Source organism: Triturus cristatus, chromosome 10 (genome assembly GCF_964204655.1).
Source record: "Triturus cristatus chromosome 10, aTriCri1.1, whole genome shotgun sequence".
Lineage (NCBI taxonomy): Eukaryota > Metazoa > Chordata > Amphibia > Caudata > Salamandridae > Triturus > Triturus cristatus.
The window spans coordinates 1078723612-1078745567 of record NC_140593.1 but is presented as its reverse complement, the minus strand read 5'-3'; the positions used below and the strand labels follow the sequence as shown (position 1 = coordinate 1078745567).

The window sequence follows — 21956 nt, the reverse complement described above, 5'->3', positions numbered from 1 at the left end:
TAGTCGCGCTACACCAAGCTCCGCGAAACGGTAAAAAATCTGCACGAGCACGCAGAAATTCCTCAAACACGTGGAATTGCTTGTTCGCGATGCTTTTTTCCTGTTTGCAAATGCTGTTTGCGTGCTCGGGGGGAAATATCTCGTGAACACGCATTTTGAGAACGCGAACAAGCAAAAAATTCCGCGAATCCGCAGAACGCAGAATTTCAGGCAATTCCGCGTTCTCTGCGGAACGCGAAATTACCCAAATTCCGCAAATTCTGCGAGCAGAACGGAATTTACCGCCCAGGCCTAGAGACGGCAAGGCATAGGCAGCACAGAAAAGGTACCCACCGAAAAGAGTAACCTAGATAGAAGAGCTGCTCAAACAGTGTCCTTGGGATGCCTCACGGCAGGGGCACAGGGGAGCAGGCGACAGCGCACAAAGACAGCCAGAATAGAAGGTCTGCTCAGGCAGTGTCTTTGGGATGCCACACGGCAGGGGCACTGTGAGCAGGCGAGAAGTCAACAAGGTTTCGGGGCGAGCGGAACGGCACTTGCAGCCCGGGCCAGGTCCGGCGGCCGCCCACGAGGTCGGTAGCAAGGGAAGCCTAGAACGGTAAACACTGATATACCCGCAGAAGGGGCCACCGTGCAAGGTTAATGCTGTCAGCCAGAAATGGAAACAAAACAAGAGGGGACAATGTTACTGAGAAATGTGAGCTATGACAAGAAAATATGGGTTTTCGAATGACCAACCAATATGTTGCAAAATGTATGATCCGTGTTATGTTTGAATCATAAACTGCGGCCTTTAATGCACCATAAACTAGTGTCCTCTGAATGATGTGGGGGGAAAAGGGGGTGCAATACTTGGGTTAAGAAGAAGAAGAGGGAGAGAACGCGCAGGCCTGGGAGGGGGTCTAGAGAAACCATCCACTATAATGCTCAGTAGGAAAAAATAATATTTAATGGCCTGACCTATGCGAGTGACGAGTCCCTGCAGCCATCTAGTGAAGCTTTGCTTTCAGAAACGAGCAGGAATTGTGGGGATGCAAATTTTCAATGTTTGAAGGCCACTTTCGTAAAAGAGAAGTATCGGCAGGCAGTCGGCAGAGATGCTAGCTGGAGAAGACTTTAGACTAGCATCATGTGCTCTAAAGAAACTTTGGGCTTCATTTATGAAAACTGTCGCATTGCTGCGACAAAACAGCGATGCAAAAGTTTTCACTTCACCCTCCTTGCGACACGATGGATGCGCCGTATTTAATGTAAGGGGCTCTATGTCGCAAGGATTTACTGATACGTCACTGGGGTGTGTTAGAAAACATATGCACCTCCAGCAATGAGTCCATTCATATGGGGCAAGCCCCATGTGAAAGGGCCTGCATCAGTCTTACGCCTGCTGTGAGGCAGGCGTAAGATATTGTAGTAGTAGGATCCTAGAAGTGTCGCAGTGAAATCACATAGATTCACTGTGCCACTTCTACGACCCTTTATTGCGGGGGGACGCCCACCCTGCATACATTATACGTGATACGGGTATAATATAGCGCAGGCCTTTACAAAGTGATGCATCTGCTTAGCTGTGTCACTTTGCAATTATAGTGCAACATTGTGCATTATTTTCACTACCATAGCATCACAAAAAGTGACGCAATGGCGGCATAAAAGTGTCGCAGGCCTTATTTCTACTCTAACGTGCTGCTTGTAGTTCATTTCCTTGTGGACCTAGTGTGCACCCCTTTGTTTCTCCCCACTCATGTACTCTTTAATTGTGATATATGGTCTCACGCTTAAGGAAAATTCATTAGGACACTAATGCATAGACTTTAATAGACACGAGACTAATGTGAAACTATGGATTTGAAAGGTTAATTAAAACGTGAAGGATAAAATTGTGCGTGTGAACCGACGTTCTGCCTTTATTTGCTAACTGCCCCTATGCATAAACCAGAGAACCTCCGATGCCAGCGTGTAGCAGAGAGGAAAGCACAGACGCTCTTCATTTGCATTTTTTGTCTTTTTGACCCCACCACAATCCCGTTTTGAAAAGGCAGCATTCAGAAGAGGATGGTCAGAAACTATGCAGCGCACTGAGAAGTGTGTGAATGATTTTTTCCAGTTTGTCCATGTTCTCCAGCCAGTGTAGACTGAACTGGCGACTCATTAAGGCGAAGAAAGGTATTAGCCTCAGGTAACCACACACTTAGTCCAGCCAAATTACAGGAAGGGGGGCAACAAATAGGGGTGTACAAAATTCGCATTATTCACTTTTGCATAATTACATGATATTGCGGAAAAATGACTTGTAATTACACCAAATACAAAGGTGGCATTCGGTACTATATTTTAGAGTGAAATGCGCCAATATTATGCAAAAGAATCAAAAGCGTCGCAAACAGCAGCCGCTTGCGTGCTGTCACTCCTGTTGTTACTGTGCATTCATGGTAAAATGTTATACAAATAGCACGAAATTACACAATTTTGTTCAATGGTGATATTTGGGGAATTTCTAATAACAAGAGCAGTGCTTAATTTGAGCCAGTGGTTTCCGGTGTTCAGCACCAGCACTTAATCATCAACACCTGCGTTTTTCATGAGCACCAGTTAAGGAGACATTCATTTATGGGGTGATTTGCCCAGAATTACAGGATGTTGAACCAACTCCGAGACTCAAACCTGGTTTCCTATCTCCGAAGTCGCCAGCTGTAGCCATTACGCCACATCCTCTCCCTACTTTCATGGTTAGTAGTTGGATCTGTCTTAGGTAGCGCTAACAGGAGAAATAGGCTGGTGCAAGCTGCCTCCTGCCGAGAGCCCCGGCATCTACTTTTTTTTACAAATTAAGCACTAAACAAGAGTAATATGAAACTACCAAAATTACAGAAATTACGCTTTTGTAATGCAAATTTCACCCAGGTCAACCAACTTACAGATTTTTTATCGGAGCATTGTGAACACTCCAGCGGCAAAATGCTACTTTTCCTCGTGCGTCATCCCTATGTGCAGGGTTGGGTGGATCCAGAGATAGTAAAGATCTCCCAGGGACACAGAGGCTGCGCGAGTGCACGTTACGCCTCTTGCCAAAGTCTTTACAATGTACGTCAGAAAACGCTACTGTGGGAGCGTTGCTTGAAGCGCTGCATCCAGCGTTTTGCACTGAAGGCATTATGCAAACAATGTATTCTTTGTATTGTATTTATGCAGAACTTCTCTGCAAGCATTTTGCATACATTAGAATCACAATGGCCCAGGCTTGCACTGTAAGAAGGAGGAACCCAGGAATGAACAGACATAAGAATGGGAGAGGAGATGAGAGACAGTTACTACGTAGGATTAGGGAGAGCAAAAGGTAATTTCATGCGAAGGGTGGCTTTCCAGCTCAGGTGGGCGAAGAAAAGAACAAATGAAGTGGGGCGCCGTGGAAGGAAAGGGTACCCTGGAGAGAGAGGAAGTCAGTCAGTCATAAACACTTTATTCGGTTAATTAAAAACATAAAAGCATGCTAAAAAAAACAACAATTGTATACACACAACAAAATATGATCAACAGACAGAATCAATCCAATAATGATGTAAAATCCAGGTCATGAACTGTAAATAATTAAGATATTTAAAAAAAACAAATAAATTGACAAAGCATAAAAATCATCAGCCAAATTCACATACAATTAATTTTAGTTTAAAACGAGATGAAATTAATGTATCAAGTAATAGACAACCTCTTTTATCCATCAACTAGATTTACATTTATTTAATTTTAAGTTAAAACAAAGAGGGATTAATGTATCCAGTCATATGGTCCCTCTTTTTTCCCTTTTTCTGCCGCCACCAGAAAACTAACCACATTAAACATTTCCCATGAATCATTCAACATTTGCAGATATATTACGGCTGGCCTAGCCTGCAAGAAACCAGATATATTAAGGCTGGCCTAACCTGCAAGAAACCAGATATATTAAGGCTGGCCTAGCCTGCAAGAAACCATATATATTAAGGCTGGCCTAACCTGCAAGAAACCAGATATATTAAGGCTGGCCTAGCCTGCAAGAAACCAGATATATTAAGGCTGGCCTAACCTGCAAGAAACCAGATATATTAAGGCTGGCCTAACCTGCAAGAAACCTTTGTCCTTTAAAATTGGTAGTATAAAACGTTTACGAATGTGCAAATAATGCTCACAAAACAAAGTGCAAGGAATCTTGAGTGGAGAAATTATCGCAAGTACAGGGACCCAAGTCCTCTGCCTTTCTCCAGCCTTGCGGTTCGGCCAGCAGAAAGTGCAAATAGTTGAGCCTAAATCTTGTTAAGAGGAAACGATGATAGGGCTTGGTGACTGCCTCTACATAAGGCTCCAAGGAGTGATTCATTTTTACTACTTGATAAGCCCGTACTGTCGGTTTCATCAGTCCTCTGGCCTCTCTTTCTAATTGCACCTTACAAAAAAAGATATCTTAATCCACACCAAATTAAGTAATTTATCTGGCTCATTGAATAACTCAGGATGTCCTAGTTGTGTTGCTGTCCTTTTGACATGACTCAGCCAGGGGATACTACTTCCTCTATCTAGCATCGGATAATCACACATGATCTTCTGGTTCATTTCTAGTTCAGGATTTGTCCAGATTGAAATCCATTTCAGTAAATGGGCCATTTCGATCAAATCTGACACAAAATCAAAGCCAGTTTCTTGATGAATGATATAAGAAGGTGTTGACTGTGGTACTGAAAGCAAATTTCTCAAAAATGTATTTTTGACTATTTGGAGAGTTTCAACACCCTTAAAGCCCCAGATTTCAGCGCCATAGCCAGGGCCGGACTTGCCGTACCGGCACCGGGCAATCCCCCGGTGCGCCGCACGGGTGGGGGCCGTTTTTGGGCCCCTGGGGGCCGTTTTCGTTACAGGGCCGTTTTTGCAGCATAGCTGCAAAATTGGCCCTGTTCCAAAATCAGCCGAAAACCGGTCCTCGCAACGAGCTCAGCTGCACCCCAAAGCCCCGGGGGGCCGGCCGATCACTTTGCCAGGGCCGGTTTTGGTTCCCAGTCCGGCCCTGGCCATAGCATGAAATAGCATTACTTTTTGCTCTGTATATATTTAACATTGCTCGTACAGGCTACGCCCCTAGCCTGCGCGCAAAGTCGAGCATAGCCACTGTCGATCTGGCCATGGCATTTCTCTTTGCTTTCCTTTGTGGTACCCATGTGCCCCTGTCGTCAAACAAAGACACCAAGGTACGAAAATGTCGTAACTCTGGTTATTTCATTACCTTCACAATATTGTTTTTTGGGTTTTCTTGGTTTGGAGCCCATGATCATTGTGTGGGATTTACAAAAATTTACGTTAAGATCCAATGACCCCATAAAGTCAGCAAAAGTGCTCAAGAGGCACTGAAGACCAACCCCTGTGTGGGCTAGAAGAGTGGCATCTAATCGCTATACAAAAGCGCTGGTATCAGGTGTTCCCCGACACGTGGGATGTCTTTAGTGGCACTACCCAGGACTGAATCTAACTTATTAATTAAACGACAGAGGATTGAAAATAGCTGATACACGTAAGAACCACGGAAACCATTGGCTCCGCACCTGCATGACTGATTAAGCGTACAGTAGAAATATAGACTCTCTCAAACCTAGAGGATATCAACGACAGGAGTAGAAATTTTCCCCGCTTATTGATTAAGAGAAGGATGGTCATTGTATATATACAAGCGACATATTTTCCAAGAGACATTACAGAGTAAATTACGACACATGGATATTGGCCACGCCCACTAGCAGCTCCTACCAGTAATGAGTGCTTGGGAGTCAAGATAAACTACACTAAAATTGAAAATGGTCTAGATAAATCCGTAAGCAGGATATAAAACACTTATCGCCTTTGTCCTGAGGTAGGTGGTTTCTTATCGATTGACTACCATCGAAACGCGTCGACGCTACTGAATGTGAATCCAACAACAAAGAATTCTGGATAGGAATATAGTGATATTCCAACCCGTTTGTCACCTGGATGTTGATATGTTAGATAATTTTTCTTAATTAGTGGATGCAAATCGGTGCAACCAACAGGGTCCCCAATGTAGTTGTATGTTTTTATGTATTAGGTTTTTTTCGCCGTTTTTTAACAAATATTGATTGTGAATGTGATTTATGTATTTTTATGCAATATATGAATTTTAACCATTTCTTTCTGTAAAAAACGGTGTTATTTATGACCAATTTTTTTTTTTTTTTAATCAATTGATTACATTACATTTTGAGCTTGGTGGTTGAGACTAAAAGGGAATATTAATTCTGCAGAGTGTAATTGAGTTTCTGAATGGGATGGTAATGGTGCGTAGGAGTTTCTGTTTCTGTGGGTCATGTAAGATATCCAAGGGAAATCCTTATATTCTACTGTTGAGTAGGGCCCTATTCCCTTGGTAGATGGGGCCACCTCTTTCTTACACACTCTAACTTATTAATGTACAGGGTAAACAATAAGGGTGCTAAGATACAGCCCTGCTGATAATGTGCATCCCCTGTGTCTGATGACCCCCTTAGTCAAACCTTATTGTAGCCGTAAGTTCCCTATGTAAGTCAGATAAAAAATATACAATGTTCTTGTCCATACCCAATGAAAGTAGTAGGTCCCAAAGTTTGGATCTGTTCACTCGCTCAAAAGCCGAGGACAGATCCATCAAGGCCACGTGTAGTGTCCCTTTCTTAGCTATGGTGTGTTTTCTTGCTAGAAGATGCAGGTTAAGACACTGATCCATTGTACCCCTGCCTTTCCGGAAACCGTATTGCAGGTTGGACAAATTATTACACTCATTTATTCAATCTGTCAATTTACTACGGATCACTCGGCCTAACACTTTAACTGCCGAGTCAATCAACGATATTGGCCTATAACATCGTGGGTCTCCCCTCTGCCCTTATTTAAAAACTGGGACAATAATTGACCATGACCATGATCTCTGCAGCTCATATCGAGACGCCAAGAGAGAGGTAGTCGTGGCACGAAGGTTTCCATCACTGAGGTTTATTTATGTGTATTTTATACTCATTCAAAATTATATTAGTTAATGCACCTTAGTCATTATTATTAGACCCAGGCTGACAAGAAAAGACTGCCCCCACAAATTTATAACATAAATTCATTCCACAAAGAATATTTGGTGCTATGTGGCTTTAAGGTGTAAAAAAACATGGATAGAGGCATTACATGCTTAAATGTCTCCTCCAAGTAGTTCCCACCCATAATGATTTAGGATCAAGGTGCATTAGGGCTTCATTCACATCAATTCAGTTCATTTATGAGTTACATGAATTAGATCCATATGTTGAGGTGATTATATGTAAATTGGAAGCAGTCATACGCTCTTTTGACTCTCAGCCTGTGCCTTACGGAAGCCTTCATCAGGACATCAGCAATCCTAATGTTGTGGGAGAGTCTGATTCCACATGAAATGTATCTTACACTTAGCAACATTATTTGGTTGTGATGGAGCAGGCAAGTCCAACTTTGACCTTGGTGCCTTATTTGATGTACCACACACTAAACCTGCCGGATTGTGTATTCTCCGAATATGTGCAAATTCTCACTGTCAGCATATGTTGTACACATGTATACACTCTCAAAAACGCAAAACACCGGTTGGCCAACTGAGGCTATAAATTGCCTAACCCCTTTCAGTTGGGCAAGCCTCTCGGCCCTCATATGCACCCACTTTCCCTTGTGCTCACACATAACACAATACGGTGATGGTGCAAAAGGCTGCAGCTTTTATTTACATATTGGCACACAAAACATGTAGTCTATTTTCAAACCAGTCATGTAATTCACGCCTCCTCGCTTGGAGTTCCAGTCCAGTCTTTAAACCTTAGCAGCACAGCCCTTGTGACAGCGCCCTGAGCCAATGCCCATCTCAGCAGGTCTAGAACGTCTCATGCGACCTCCATGCTAAGTCTTGCTGCATGTGTTGTGGGCGGCCCTCATGCCTGACCCGGGCTGCAAGTGCCATGTCTGCCCTCTGCTGACCCCATTCTGACCCGTAGCCTGCTCCCCTGCCATAAGGCATCCCAAGGGCATGGGTTTGAGCAGCTCCCGTTTGGGTATTACGCTCTGTCTGCTGTCCCTCTGAGCTGTCCCCGCCTTGCCTGAGCCCGTCCGTTGCATGCAGCTGCAACGTTAGCATTACAGCTGTGGGTGAATGGGTTAATGGCGAAGGCACATGTTTTGGGTGGGGGGCCCCCACACCCTTAAATCCTGGTGAACACCCAGGGCCCCCCTGCCTATTGGGCCATTTAAACCACGCTGCCCAATCAGCGTCGGACGATACCTCGGGCTTAACTGCTGCCCGCTCAAAGCCCGGCCCCCCGGTAGGGTTGTTTTGCAGGCCCCTTACTCGGCCCGTGCTATTCTAGTGTGTGCAGGCCTGTATATTCCACTACTTCATCGTGGCTGCCCCAAGTGTTAATACCCTTTGGAGACATCTTTGTGAACTTTTTCTTTCTTTGCCGTTGACGACATTCACTTCTATTGACTTTTTTCCTTAATTGCTGGATTTCTCGCCCTTTATCTCCTCTTCTACCCTACTGTGAGGCCTATTTTCATACAGTGTATCAGTGCATCTGTTTTCTTTTTTACCCTTAGCGAACACTCAGAAAAGTGGGCATTCCTTCAGTGAGTTCTTGTTGCAGGTTTGGATGGTAAGAGACAGAGAGCCATATTATTTGCAAGGACTTAACGCCACCAGAACGTCCCTTTTTTCGACGTTCTGGAGGCGTTAAGTCCTTTGCCTTATTTACAAGGTGGCGTTAAGCCACTTAACATGGCTTAACGCCGCCTTGTACATAATTCCCCTATTCACACAGCAATTAGAGTGAAAGGGGCGTTCAAGGGATGTTGAAGTGGGGATTACGCCACAAAACCCATTGCTTATTGACTGTGCCCCCTATTTACAAGGTATGGGGCAGCGCCAAAAATATTACCAGGGAATTCCTGGTCTTAAGCAGGTGATACGAGGAGAAATGGTTCATTTCTCCTCATATTTTGCTCTTGCCATGTGTGCTGCATTCTGCAGCAACACAGAAACAGTGAATCACCAGTAAAGATTGTTTATGTGCAGGAAGGCGTGCCTTTCTGCTCATAAACAATCACCCCTGTAGCGCAGGCACCCTTGCAACACAGCGCAAGAGTGTCTGCACTGGTGCTAGGCAGCTTCTTTAGCATCAGCGCTAGGGGAAACGCAGGCGTGCGCTGTATTCTTGTAAATACGGTGCACCCCTGTGTTTTGAAACAGACAGAGCACGGTTTCCGCCAGTTTCTAGTAAATATGCCTCAGAGTCTAGAGACTGAAAACAGACTACTGCTTCATGGAAATTACAGTATTCTCAAAGCACACAATACAGTTTTTTATTACAGTTTTGCCCCCTTTTATAAAGGAGGAGTTAAATAATGCTTGCATCCATTATGCAACGCACACTAAGTATAAATTGATATGCCAATCTAGGGGACCCAAACACACACCCTTTTGGTATAAATTCCAGAAATAGGCAGAATATTGAGTAGCAGTCTCAAGGTAGGTGCGGAGATTCACCAAGTAAAAACACGTTGATACATTATGCACAAGAACACATATCCAGGAGCAGTCATACAATAGCCCATACCATCTCCTTATGTCTCAAGTCACCAATGCAAGTTTGTCACCGACTTCAATTTCATGTAATGTGATGTGGTTAGTGTGATTGGGACCAAAGGCCCCCACATACACAAATGTTGGTGGCATGATTTGAATCAGCTCTTTCAACTGAAGTCACAACTTCCCACCAGGCCTGGACTGAGAACAGCAACTAGCCTTGGAAAATTGGTGGGGTGGGGGTTTGGGGGGTGGTGCAACCGAGCTGTTTGCTAGGGCCGGTTTCAGCTGATTTTGTTACAGGCAGCCAATATTACCTGCTCCTGGTAACAAAAAGGCCCCCCAGGGGCCCAAAACTGGCCCCCAACCTGGCGGCCCACCAGGGAAACTCCCGGTGCCCGCTTCAGCCAGTCCGGGAATGCTTCCCACAGATGCGGTGTGTACTTGGCCAACCACATTCTCTCATGGCCTGAGAGTTAAATGGACTGAAATAGATTGGTAATCAGGCTCTGTCCCATATATATATGGATGGACTGTGACTCGGACAGAAGCCTTGGCGGTCGAAACGCGTCAGTCGAAGTAAAAACTTTATTTTCATGAGATCCTGGAGTTCATATTTTGCATCATTGCATTAATTTCGCTTTACTTTGATGAACTTTTTGCAGACAAAGACATCATATAGTGCTGGGTAAATAAGCAAGAAAAAAATCACGGTCAAAAACCTAACACAGTTCATCATGTCCTATGAACAAGACTATTCATATCCCCAGCCCAAATAATGACCATGATGAAACGAGAAGATAAATAGATCCAGTTCTTAAAATTTGCATTCTGTCACAATAGGTACAGAGTAATATTATTACCATTTGCCATAATCATGTCATAAAAAGGGCAATTGCATTAAAAGACTTTAGAAGAGCATTTAAAATCTGTGACTTTAAAAACTTTACGATTAAAAACGTCGTTGGATTAGGAGTCTCATTAAAATGACAGTAGTAATTGCAGCAGGGACTCAAGAGTGCACAAATTGACATAGCAGCAAAGAATTGGCTGGGATAGGGCAGGTCTGGATTAACCATTAGGCAAAATAAGCACGTGCTTAGGGCATCAAGGGAAGAGGGGACAGCACAGAAATGTTCCATTGCCCGATTTACCATGGACCTTATGGTGCAAAACTGCAAATGGTGCAGCTAAACCTATAAAGTGGAAGGATACAAAAATAAACACTATTTGCCAATTTACTGTAAGTTTTGTTTCATTTTTAAAAATGTATTTTCATTTTACGGTTTATTATTGTTTATATTTTGAATTTGATATGTATATGGGGACACCAACATCTTTTGAGTGCTTAGGGCCCCTAAAGATTTTAATCCAGTCCTGGGAGGACAAAACATCACCCCCTGGGATCCTGACCCTCTATGAGAATCCTGTTTGCTTTAAGTATCCAGGCCCATAAAAGGAACCTAGAGGTGGCAAAAATAATGTATTCAGATGTTTCACCTCTTAAGATCCTATAAGCCTCCCAGTAGTGTCCAGCACCCATATCTCTGCATACTGGTTTAATCCACCTTCTTTGGGATGACCGTAGCTTGGGAAAAAGAAAAGAAAACACTCTACGGATTCTACGGTCATGGAGAAGAAGGGGCAGGTGGATATTTGGGGTGCATTCATGTGCCATCTGCTCGTCAATGATCTTACTGGCAGGCTTCCTATCCAAAATGTAATATATAGGCTCTTCACCTGGCAAGGTTTGATCTTGTCCTGAAATGGGTGTGCATTTAATTTAAAGGAATTTTTCAGATGTGCTCCCCTCTTTAGCTTCATTCCAGGATATTTAACAATAATGTGTCCCAGAAAAGTTCCTTTAGCTTGGTGGAAGTATATTTGGACAGTTCAGTTGGAGAATGCCATACATCCTCTATTTTAATAGTTACACATAGTTGTTTAATCTTTTCAAGCTATGGGGTATGCAAATTTCTGTGTAAGGTGAATAATTCAAATAAGGCTTCCCAATAGGATACCAACACCGGAGTGGCCCTGAGTCATATCCAGTATAGGAGGGGTTTCAGTAGGGCCAACCAGTCCTCCTTTTACATTGCCAGGTTAACGCGTAAGGGCAACAGGGGAGTACATGATGCCGAACACAGCAGTGAACAAATTAACGTATTTTCAGTTTGAAATAGGGACGACAGGTCGGCGTAGCCTCAAATCTCTGCCCCGTAAATGGCCCCAGCCACTGCAGTGGCCCTATAAACTTCTAGGGCTGGGCTGACCACACCACTGTTGGTGCCACAGCAGATCCCCTTGGGTATAAAACAGCTATACCTTTTGCTATTTGGGGGGCATATTATCTGCAAACCCGTCTCCCAAGTAGTCGAAGTGGCTCACTTGCTCCAGGGGCGACCCCTCCACCACCATCCTACCTTGAAAGGATTGGTGAGTATTCAGAGCCATAAATTTAGATTTGGCAGAATTTATCTCTAGCCCCCAAGCCTTGCAAAAAGAGGCAAAGTGATGCAAACAACCTGGACCCCATAGGAGTTCTAGAGAGGAGCAGATTATCATCTGCAAATATTAGAATCGGGGGCCTTTTGTTTGCAGATTTGAGTGCATCGTGCCTGCAATCACCCAGCCAATCAACCATACCATTGATATACAGAAGGACCAATGTAGGAGCAAGGATACACGGTTCACCGGTACTCCCTGTGTGAGGGCCCCTTCCGAGTTCCACCAGACTTGAGCATATGTTTCCTGGTGGATAACCCTCAGAGTCCTCAGGAGAGCTCCAGGGATCCCATACTCATTCAGGGCTTTCCACAGGGAACAGGTCAAAGGCCGCCCTCAAATCCATGAAGGCCACAGAGAAGGTCCCGCTTCAAGACGATGATTGGCTAATTGATTAGTGTGGTTTACTGATTGCGGAGGGATCCACTGCATTCCGGCATTCACGCCGAACTATGCACCTAAATAACTCTGAGACAAGTGCAACAGAGGCATTACAACCTGAAGGTACTACCACCAACGTGCCAAAACAACAGCACCACAAACTAAGGTTTCAGTGACCGATACCTGCCCTATCAAAAACGCCACAGCAATTTTTATCTACCTACTTACCTCCTCGAATGGCAATTTCTATATATATTGAAACAGTTTAATTTGAGTTTGCGCAGGAGTCTTCAGGGTCACCCCATCCAGTAAACAAGCATTGGCATAGCCAATAGGTCTCGCCTTTGGGACCTTATAAGTGTTTAGCTATGCAACAGTTGCATAACTAAATACTTATAAGGTCCCAAAAGCGAGACCTATTGGCTATGCAAAGCAGCCGCGCGGCCACGAAAGTGAAAGTAATCGCGGTAAAGCGGGCGCGCGCGCCCGCGCACATGCACTGTAGCTCTAGGCTGGCCTGGTAGCACTTTTTGGAGCCCCCTCAATAAGTCTCGCCAGACCAGCGCATGCGCTGGGTCAGGCGAGACCTAAAAAGAGCCCTCCGTCTGTATAGCAGTGGACCTTAACAGCTATAAGAGTGATTACTAGGACAGAGTCCTGATAAAGGCTATGCCGAAACGCGCATAGTGTGTCAACAATCCGCCAGTTTCTGCACATCAAGTACTTACGGTCTGAAATATCAACTGACCCCCCCATAAAAAATTCTTAAACTGAAATAATTGAAATGTATTGTGATTGCTAGACCAGCATCTACACTGTCCTGATTGTGTATCAAGAAATGTTTACAATCACTGAAGTATTGCTACGATTATTATTTTATTGTAAAAGATATTTGTATTTATTTACACATGTACCCACATGTATCCCTACCAAATGAGATCTATATATTTTGAGATATAAACCCCAAAAATATTTTAAAATATATGAATAATAAATATTGCTGACAATCAGCCATATGAAAAATAGTGTGATCGTTATTGTTTTTGCTTTGGAACTGTCCTGCCTACATAAGTTGATATCCACCTTACCCAGGTGTGTCTTTTCAAGTTTTTGTTTATTCCCCGTCAGGGTTTGTGCATCTTGTATACGGGGGCCCCAGTCCTTTCCCAGATAACGTTTGCTGATTGTATGCCTGACAAGTAAATGCAGAACATAAAGTATGCACATTGCCAGAGCCTCCATCAGGCGAAGGAAGATTAGAAATATAGGGCACTCTAGTTAGTACTGAAATTACCAAAAGAGTTCTACTACAATATTAATCTCAAAATAGATTTGGCGTTGCATGCATATATCCAGAGCAAAGTTTTGGAAAATCTGCTCAATATCTGCTTGTTGTTGGTAGAGAAACAGCCTCTTGCACTCAAAGGTTTATCCAGTATCTAGGTTAGTCTTCTATGTCTTTTATGGAAGATCTTAAATCAGCCCAAACTTAAAGTAGTCTCCCTGAAAGGTAGATCCTAAGAAAAAAATCCTGCATTTTCCCCAGTTACAAGTCACTGGATTGACTGATGTAGCACTCTTTAGATTTCCGTAATAACGCTTGAGTCGTCACTTCTTGGTATCATGCAGGCATTGCATGATGATAAGTTTCTTTGCTGATATTTTGAAGCCGTCACCATAGTACGTGGCTGTAATACTTATCAGGGTATTCAACAATGGGCATGACGAAGCCATGAGGAACTAAAACCCTTTCCGACACATGCAGCTGGAATGAGATTATTAATTTATCTCTGAAGATTGAGCTTACCTATATTATTCTTCAAGCCCTGAAGAAGTTCCCACGGTTTGGAACGAAACTCGTTGACTGAGCTGTTTGTTTTTAGGAGGAATTGTATTCAATGTAAGAAAGAATATGAATATAGGTTTTTGAAATAGTGAGACTGATTTGACTTCATCACCTGGCGCCCCTCCTTTTGCTTTAAGGCATGATGGAACGTTTCTAATGAAGTTGCAGCCCTTCTGACTGAGGTATCCCCAAGCGGGCAGGGTTGCTTCCTTTTAGTTTGATGTGTATTATGGGTGTGTTAGTGCCTCAGCCGCCGATTTTCATTTGGAATGCGAGTGACACAAAGTGCAACCTTTCAGAGCTTTGTGTATGATGTGTGACAAGGTAAGGACCCAACAGCAGGGCAGAGGATGTGACCTAATGGGTAGAGCGGTCGACCTCGAACCTGGAGGGCCAGGGTTTGAGTCCTCGGCGGGGACGATCAACATTCTGTGATTCTGGGCAAATCACTTAGTCTCCCTGAGCCTAACAAAACACAAATGTGTTGTCTGTAACACAACTGGTGGTCATGAAAAGCGCTCTGATACATTCGGGTCCAGTTCGTGCTATATATAAAAAAAACACTACGGGTCTGATGATAAACGTCATGTCCTTTTTTGAAGTACCCGTGTTAGAAACAGTACCTGAACATGCTATCTATAAAAAAGATTCAAGTTTCCTACAGTACACAAGAGCACACTAGTTTCTTTCTTTTCGCTACTAATGGCTGCTTATATTTTCCCAACAGTTGCGAATGAAAGGAAAGCATGGACATGGAAACAGGACTGACAGGATTGAGCAAGAACTGTGATCACCTCCAGAACATTTTGATAAGGTAAGTTCAACATAGCTCACGGTGCCGTACATAGCGAATAAGACTTCTACCTGCAAGTAGTTCTCAATATGCTATAAAAATGTAAAGAGATGCCTTTCAGTTTGATGCAAAGTATTACAAATGTTGCCTCCGCTGACCAGAGTGTGCCTTCCGGCTTACATGATAGGATTTCTTTTTGGTGGACCAAACAATGGAGATATTTTTGTATTCGGGATTATACCCTTGATTGTTTCCAAAAGCCAGACATAAGAATGCTGTTGTGTGCCTTTGTGCGGAATAACAGTAATCCTCGGAAGCTGATCATCTGAGTTACTAAAAGGCAAGGCTACATAAAATGTCTGTAGTCAAGACACAACATGCCTAGAGAGCCAACTGTTGTAATCTACTTTCGGATATAATGCATCCTCTCCATTGGTGTTCTCTGCCTTGCTGCTCAGCCAATGGTGAGGTCATCAGAATGCTGGGAATGTTTGTGCTTGTACATGAGTCAGTTGAAGTGGATGGGCTGAGCAGCAAGGAGGCTGCTCCGGGTGGGGCATAACATGGAACTTATTATCTTCCTGTAACTGAAGATATAACTTGAAGAATAAACGTATATCCTTTTTCTACATGACCTGTCCACGTGGCATGCTTTTTTTAACACCAACAATCTTACGTTTCTCGGCCAGAGGAATAAGAGAAGGGACTGATGGAGTTTTGGTGACTCAAAGTGTGTCTTTTTAATTACAGTAACTATATGCAGAGGTATTGGGGTGTTCTGTGGACTTAAAGGTTCCGTGGGTGTCCTGTGGACTTAAGGGTTAAACTAGTGGGTGAAAGAAGTCACAAAGAGAGATATCATGTTTTAAGGTTTCCACAGTTGTGGGCATGAGTAACAAAGCCATGAGAGATTAGAAGAGGAAGAAAAATACCTTATGATGTAACGCAAAGATCAGAAAGGTAATATTGACTCTGATGATGCAAATATCACAAAGTAATGTTTCACGAGTAGTTCACAGTCAACAGTGTCAACATTAGAGAACAGATTGATGAGGCACAATATTGCCTTCTGGCCCTTATCTGCAGTGGTCAAAATATTGTTCCATATGGCTAGTGTTGCCTTGCCTTTTTCGCTGAACAGATGGGATTTTGGCTTGATACAAACTTTTTTAGCAATTATAAACATCTTGAAAATAGAGACTAATGTTGTGTTTGAGTCTGAATAAATCTCCTTAGAATTGGAGAAGCTATTGAGGAAATTGGCGTGTTGTAGTCTGGAGAAATTAAATGTAACATTGTTCAGTTCTGGCTTGAGCAGCAACACACATAGGCAAATAGTCAAAGTCTGTCCCCTTGACAGGATAGAAGTCTCACAACAGGCATAAAACATATAGAAGTTACCCTAGAGCAGGGTTCTCCAAAGTCGGTCCTGGAGGGCCGGATCCATGCCAGATTTTTAGCCTATCCCCATTTAGATAAATGTAGTTATCCTAAAATGTGGAATAGAGCCGGCCCGCCAGGACTGACTTTGGAGAACCCTGCCCTAGAGGACTGAGGCTCGGATACCACACATTCACTGGTAAACTTAGAAGTGGGTGGTAAGTTTGAAATGGGACAGAAACGGGTAGTATCCACAGGCAGGAGAGCTTTGCCGACCATTATTCTTTGTAATCTTCACAACCATGTGGATAAATTAGCACAATCCTTGATAACAGAAGACATGAGATATGTACATGTGACAGGTTGGCAAATTTGACTTCGAGTTGTTATCTCTTAAGTCGATGTACCGAGTTTAGACAAAATTCAGTGCAAAGTCTTTGGTTTCCATTGATGAGTGATGCAATTTTAGGATACCTTCAAACAGCAAATGCTCCTTCTCTGTAGCCACAGTGAGAACGGTTGTAGCCTTATAGGAGAATGACAAGTTCTTGCACTGCAATTGTAATGTTGAACATTATAAGCAAAATGGTAGAGAGAAATATCCCTGGAAAACGTTGATTAAGTCTCGATTTGATTTTACATATAATTGTCATGGGTTGAGCAAAACACCTCTGTTTTCATAAAAAAAAGATTTATGGCAAATTTAGACCATTTTAGGGTCTGTGTTCCGTACTCGAAATGGGCTATTCCTGTAGTTGAGGACTAGTAAGGCCTTTTGTAAAGCGGCTTAGTTGCATCAGCAAGGCAATGGCAGATTTTATGGATTTGTGAGTTGGAAGTAGGTAAGGGAGCAATGTAACTGATTTGAGCATGGGGTGTATATAGGAAAGTTTACATTGAACTGCCTTGAGGATGACAGACTGCTACTGAAAATCACCATCTCCGGAATATTGTGGTACAAGAATAGTGAGGACACAAAACTGAGAGACAAAAATATTGAAAGGTTAGTGAATTGAGGGAGGTATAGATTTACTATTCCTGACTCCATAGCTACATACCTTGACGATGTATGCACTGCATAGGTACATATACGTGGAGTTAGATATAAAAGATCTAGACTTACTTACCTGTCAATATTTTTGTTTCAATATTTTATCCTCAATATTGTATGCCATGGATATTCTGGATGCGCCCCTTCTGTATTACAAGGAGTATAATTGTCTAATGACATGAAACTATACGCATGAGGATGTTTGTAGCTATTTTACTTTATTATATAGAGTGATATGCTGACCTGGAAATATTCTTCCCAACAGTGAAATGTGTGCAGATCAATATACTGATGTGTCCCTTAGAGAAAAAACTGAACTATGTATGATGGTGGGGCTCGTTGAGCTGCTAAATAGGAAAATCCTGCCAGTGTTCCAGAATATCTGTAATGAAAATGCATGAGAAACATTTACTTTTTCTAAAATTGAATGTATATTATCTGCATCTGTAGTGATAATAATGAAAACCCTACTGATCTTTACAATGTTGTGGCCTAGCCAGCCCAGCCCTAAAGTGTATGTTCATTGCCGTCTATGGGAATATTAACCTATATTTTTGAATCCCAGTTGTTGAAGGGAAGGTCCAAGCTGAGTGCACGTGAACCAGGTTGATATCAAATTACAATCAAGGACTATTAAATTGGCCTTTGAACCATTGATGCAGGTACTTCACAAGTGGGGGCAGTCAATGAACGCCTGGAAGGCAGACACAGATAAGCAACATAATGCTAGTGTTAGTAGTAATGCTAGATATGATTATCATTGTGACAACATGAGAATGGCTGAAGGTGCATTATGGGTAGAAGCTGGAAGTTTTTTTTTAGCACAATAAAGGTAACTAAGAGAGAGGATGTGGCATTATGGCCAAAGCTACTAACTTTGGAACTGGGTAACCAGGTTCTTGTGTCAGCATCGGCTCAACATCCATTGATTCTGAGCAAATCACTCAGAGCCTGAATGCGATCTTGGCGGACAGAGTTACTCCGTCACAAACGTGGAACTTGTAAGACGGCGGACGGAATATCCATCATGTTTGTGATGGAGTATCCCATCCGCGAATATCGTAATCAGGCCTTAATCTCCCCATGGCTAAAAACAATTAATCTGACCTTGTGAAATGTACCTGGTGCCCATGGACCGAGTTCAAGCTATATAATAACTGCAACAAAAAAAACTAAGATTTGGCAACTGTCTCACCTCATGGGTGACACATACGGTGTAAAATTCCTGAGGGTATGAGATAAATAACAGAGGGAATTGAGGTTGGATAAAGTCTCATGTCAGTCAGGAAGAAGTTATTGAGTTGTGCACCCTAAATGAAGTCAAAGATTTGATTCTGAGGGGTCAAGTCTGGATGAAGATTCAGTGATGCTTTGACATTGTGTTATCCCCATAGCACGGCGCTTGATTTCTCAATATTCCCCGTCCACACCCACTTGCTATTGCTGAATAATGTCTAGAGAGCTTGTCTACATTGGAGAGCAGAGAGGATAGAGTGTGTAAGCCCTAATGTTGATAAACATAAATTTATGCTCTAATCTGATGCAGAAATGAATTTAGAAACCAGACTTTTATAAAAATTATTTAGGGGTTTTATATAGCGCTAGCCAGACCAGAAGGTATCGGAGCGCTTTACAACATAAGTGGTGGGGAAATCACACTGAAATGAAGCCCAGGTGACTGTTAACTCATTTTTGGGATTTATTATGTAATTGTAATTTAAGGACACCAATTTGCTATATCTCTGGAAGGAGATAGCTGCATATACGTATTGTTTTAAACCTTGGACCAGTGTGGCTGCTCTTCAATTTTGTGTATGCTTTTACCATACAAGGTACATCCTGTTTGTGTGGAAACAAGAATACCTATTTCACTGCTGGACTGCTAACATGCTTATTTATAATGATATATCAATGGTGAGACAATTACTGATGGATTGCTTGGATGTTTTAATGTTAATGGTTTCTTTCTCAATCCTTATTGATAATCCTGTATGCAGTGGTGAGAGGTGGTATTGGGTAGGGTTGGCATATCAAGGATTACTGAAACATGCTCAAATGCGAAGACGTGGGTAAATTGCCATGCAGAAGGTCTTCAAGCCCACGAAGCTCTTCTGCTGGAGAAATGAGTCTTCCTCGTGTAGCTCAATACTCTGCACTCACTCCTTACTTTCAGCCCCTCAGGTCAGCCACAAGCAAGTCCCCTGGAATTACTCGCCAAATTGATTTCGAGAAGCAAAACTGAGCTTTATTACTTCTTGGTATCCATCCGTGTGTAGCCGGGATACAAACTGTCCTACTCAGTCTTGTGAGTTGTGACATCCTTCAGTCTCCCATCAAAAGATAAATCGATGTTTTTCTAGGACATTTAACTCATTACAGAACAGTTGTAAAGGGATTCTTGATATTCAGAGCAAGCCGCACTGAGGAGATTGTCAACACATGAGCTCAAGTGAATGCTTTGCAATAAAAGAGAACATTGCTAGATTTGGTCAAGACTTTGAAATGAATTGCCACAAGATTGCTTTTATGGGGATGCTCATGTACACAGGCATGAGAGGAACATGCAATGGCAGTTTTGCGCCTGGAAGAAGGACTATAGCTTGCAACATCCCCATTTTCTCTTCCCCCTTACCTCTAGCTAGACAGGTTGTGACTCATTTCAGTGCTGGGACAGGTCTCAGACAAGTATTACAGCGGTCCAAATGCAGGGTAATGGCGAGTCAGACAGCCATCTGGAATTGGCCACTAGCTTTTCGGCTTTGTCAGTGCTTGCAGCTGCGGCCCGTGCAGGTAAAACTGGTGGGGCCGGGTTGGGGGGGATTCGACAGACGACCACGAGGGAAAATTAAATAAATAATTCATTTTCCCTCGTCGTCGTCTGTCGAAATCCCGATGGCACCACCACCCCACCACAAGTGCACGGGCCGCGGCTGAGTGATTGCTTCATTTTGTCATGGCTTTTGCAAAACTATAATGTTGGGGAAGCTGCCGAGCCCTCCTCGATCTAAAAAACATTGGCTAAAAGCAAAAAAAAATTTTTGATCTCAAAAAGCACACACCCCCTGGTAGTCCGGGCACTTAAGGAAACTCCTTTCTTACTTGATGTGTTCCTTGTGAAAGGGAAGAAAGCATTCACTCACAAAGGTCACAGACAATGGCTGAAATGGGATAACCCTTTGTCCATGGTGTATGCTGTAGTGGTGGAAGAAAAGGTGAATGGCAGAAAAACAGACCAAAATATGAAAGTACCATACATTAATACATTATATACATTATTCTAGTAAAATCAAAAGGTCTTAGCTAACTCTATACCTAAAAAGTATCTATTTTGGGACTTAAAGAAGACAGGACTCTTGGTGAAACCCATACCCACACCCAACAAAGGAGGTTGAGGAGATATGTCAAAGGATTTACACAACCTATTGTCATTATGAGAATATCAGCCACCTCTGTAAACAAACATGGCCTCCTCACAAAAGATAAAGGAAAAAAGTCAGGAATTAGCTCTGACGGGATTGCTCCTATATTTAGAGCACAGTTCTGACTTTTATTAAATTCTCAAAAAATGTCACGAGCATGTCTTGAAAGCAACATCAGTCATAGTCCCCATGCTTCTAAGTTACACATGCAGGATTTCTACACCAGATTCCTTCCACCTTGGAAGGTGGTTTGTAGCAAATGTTAAATAACAACAGACTTAGAGCCTCATGAATACTACAACATGCAGCAGCGAGGCTGGTTCTAAAATGGCCGAAAAGATCATCTGCAACCAAAGCCCTCAAGGCATTACATTGGCTGCCCATTATAAAAAGGGTTTTGTTTAAAGTACTGTTAATTACTTTTAGAGCTGTTCACAACCTAGGCCCGTCCTATCTGAGGAAAAAATTCAGCAGATACTGTCCAACCAGAGCACTGCGTTCTTCAACGGCCAACCTGCTTACCGTCCCGAGTTTTAGACTCAAAACTCGAGGGGGCAAATCCCTGGCGATACTGGGAGCAAAAGCATGGAATACTCTTCCCCCCCAGTTGAGATTACTGGATAAAGAAATAGACTTCCGTAAACATCTAAAAACCTGGATCTTTAATCTCCAAGATATAACTGCCAGAAGCCTAGTGTAATTCGGGTTCTCGGTCAAGTAAGCATAGGGACTACCTAACATCTGGTGGTCCTTTCTGGGCGCCTAGATGCTCCTTGGAGCGATTGCCGCGCGATACAAATTGGCACTTACATTACATTACATTACATTACTATGGCCTCAAGTGTCCTCCTCTGTGGACTCATCAAGGCATAAAAGTGTTTGCCAGCTGAATCCAGGACTAACCCAGACACCATCCTCCATTTACTACAGCTAGTAAACCAGCTGGAACTGCAGTACGTGTATCCAATAGACCTTCTCTA

General features: G+C 42.9%; 1 protein-coding gene across 2 annotated transcripts in view; it reads left to right on the top strand.

Moving 5' to 3' along the window:
* ELFN1 (extracellular leucine rich repeat and fibronectin type III domain containing 1) overlaps positions 1 to 21956 on the top strand; it is a 784985-nt gene that overhangs the window by 149259 nt on the left and 613770 nt on the right. For both annotated transcript variants that reach the window (XM_085629235.1, XM_085629236.1), the window contains exon 2: positions 15061 to 15147. The gene's annotated coding sequence lies outside the window, so the exon portion shown is untranslated. The remainder of the gene's footprint in view (positions 1 to 15060; positions 15148 to 21956) is intronic.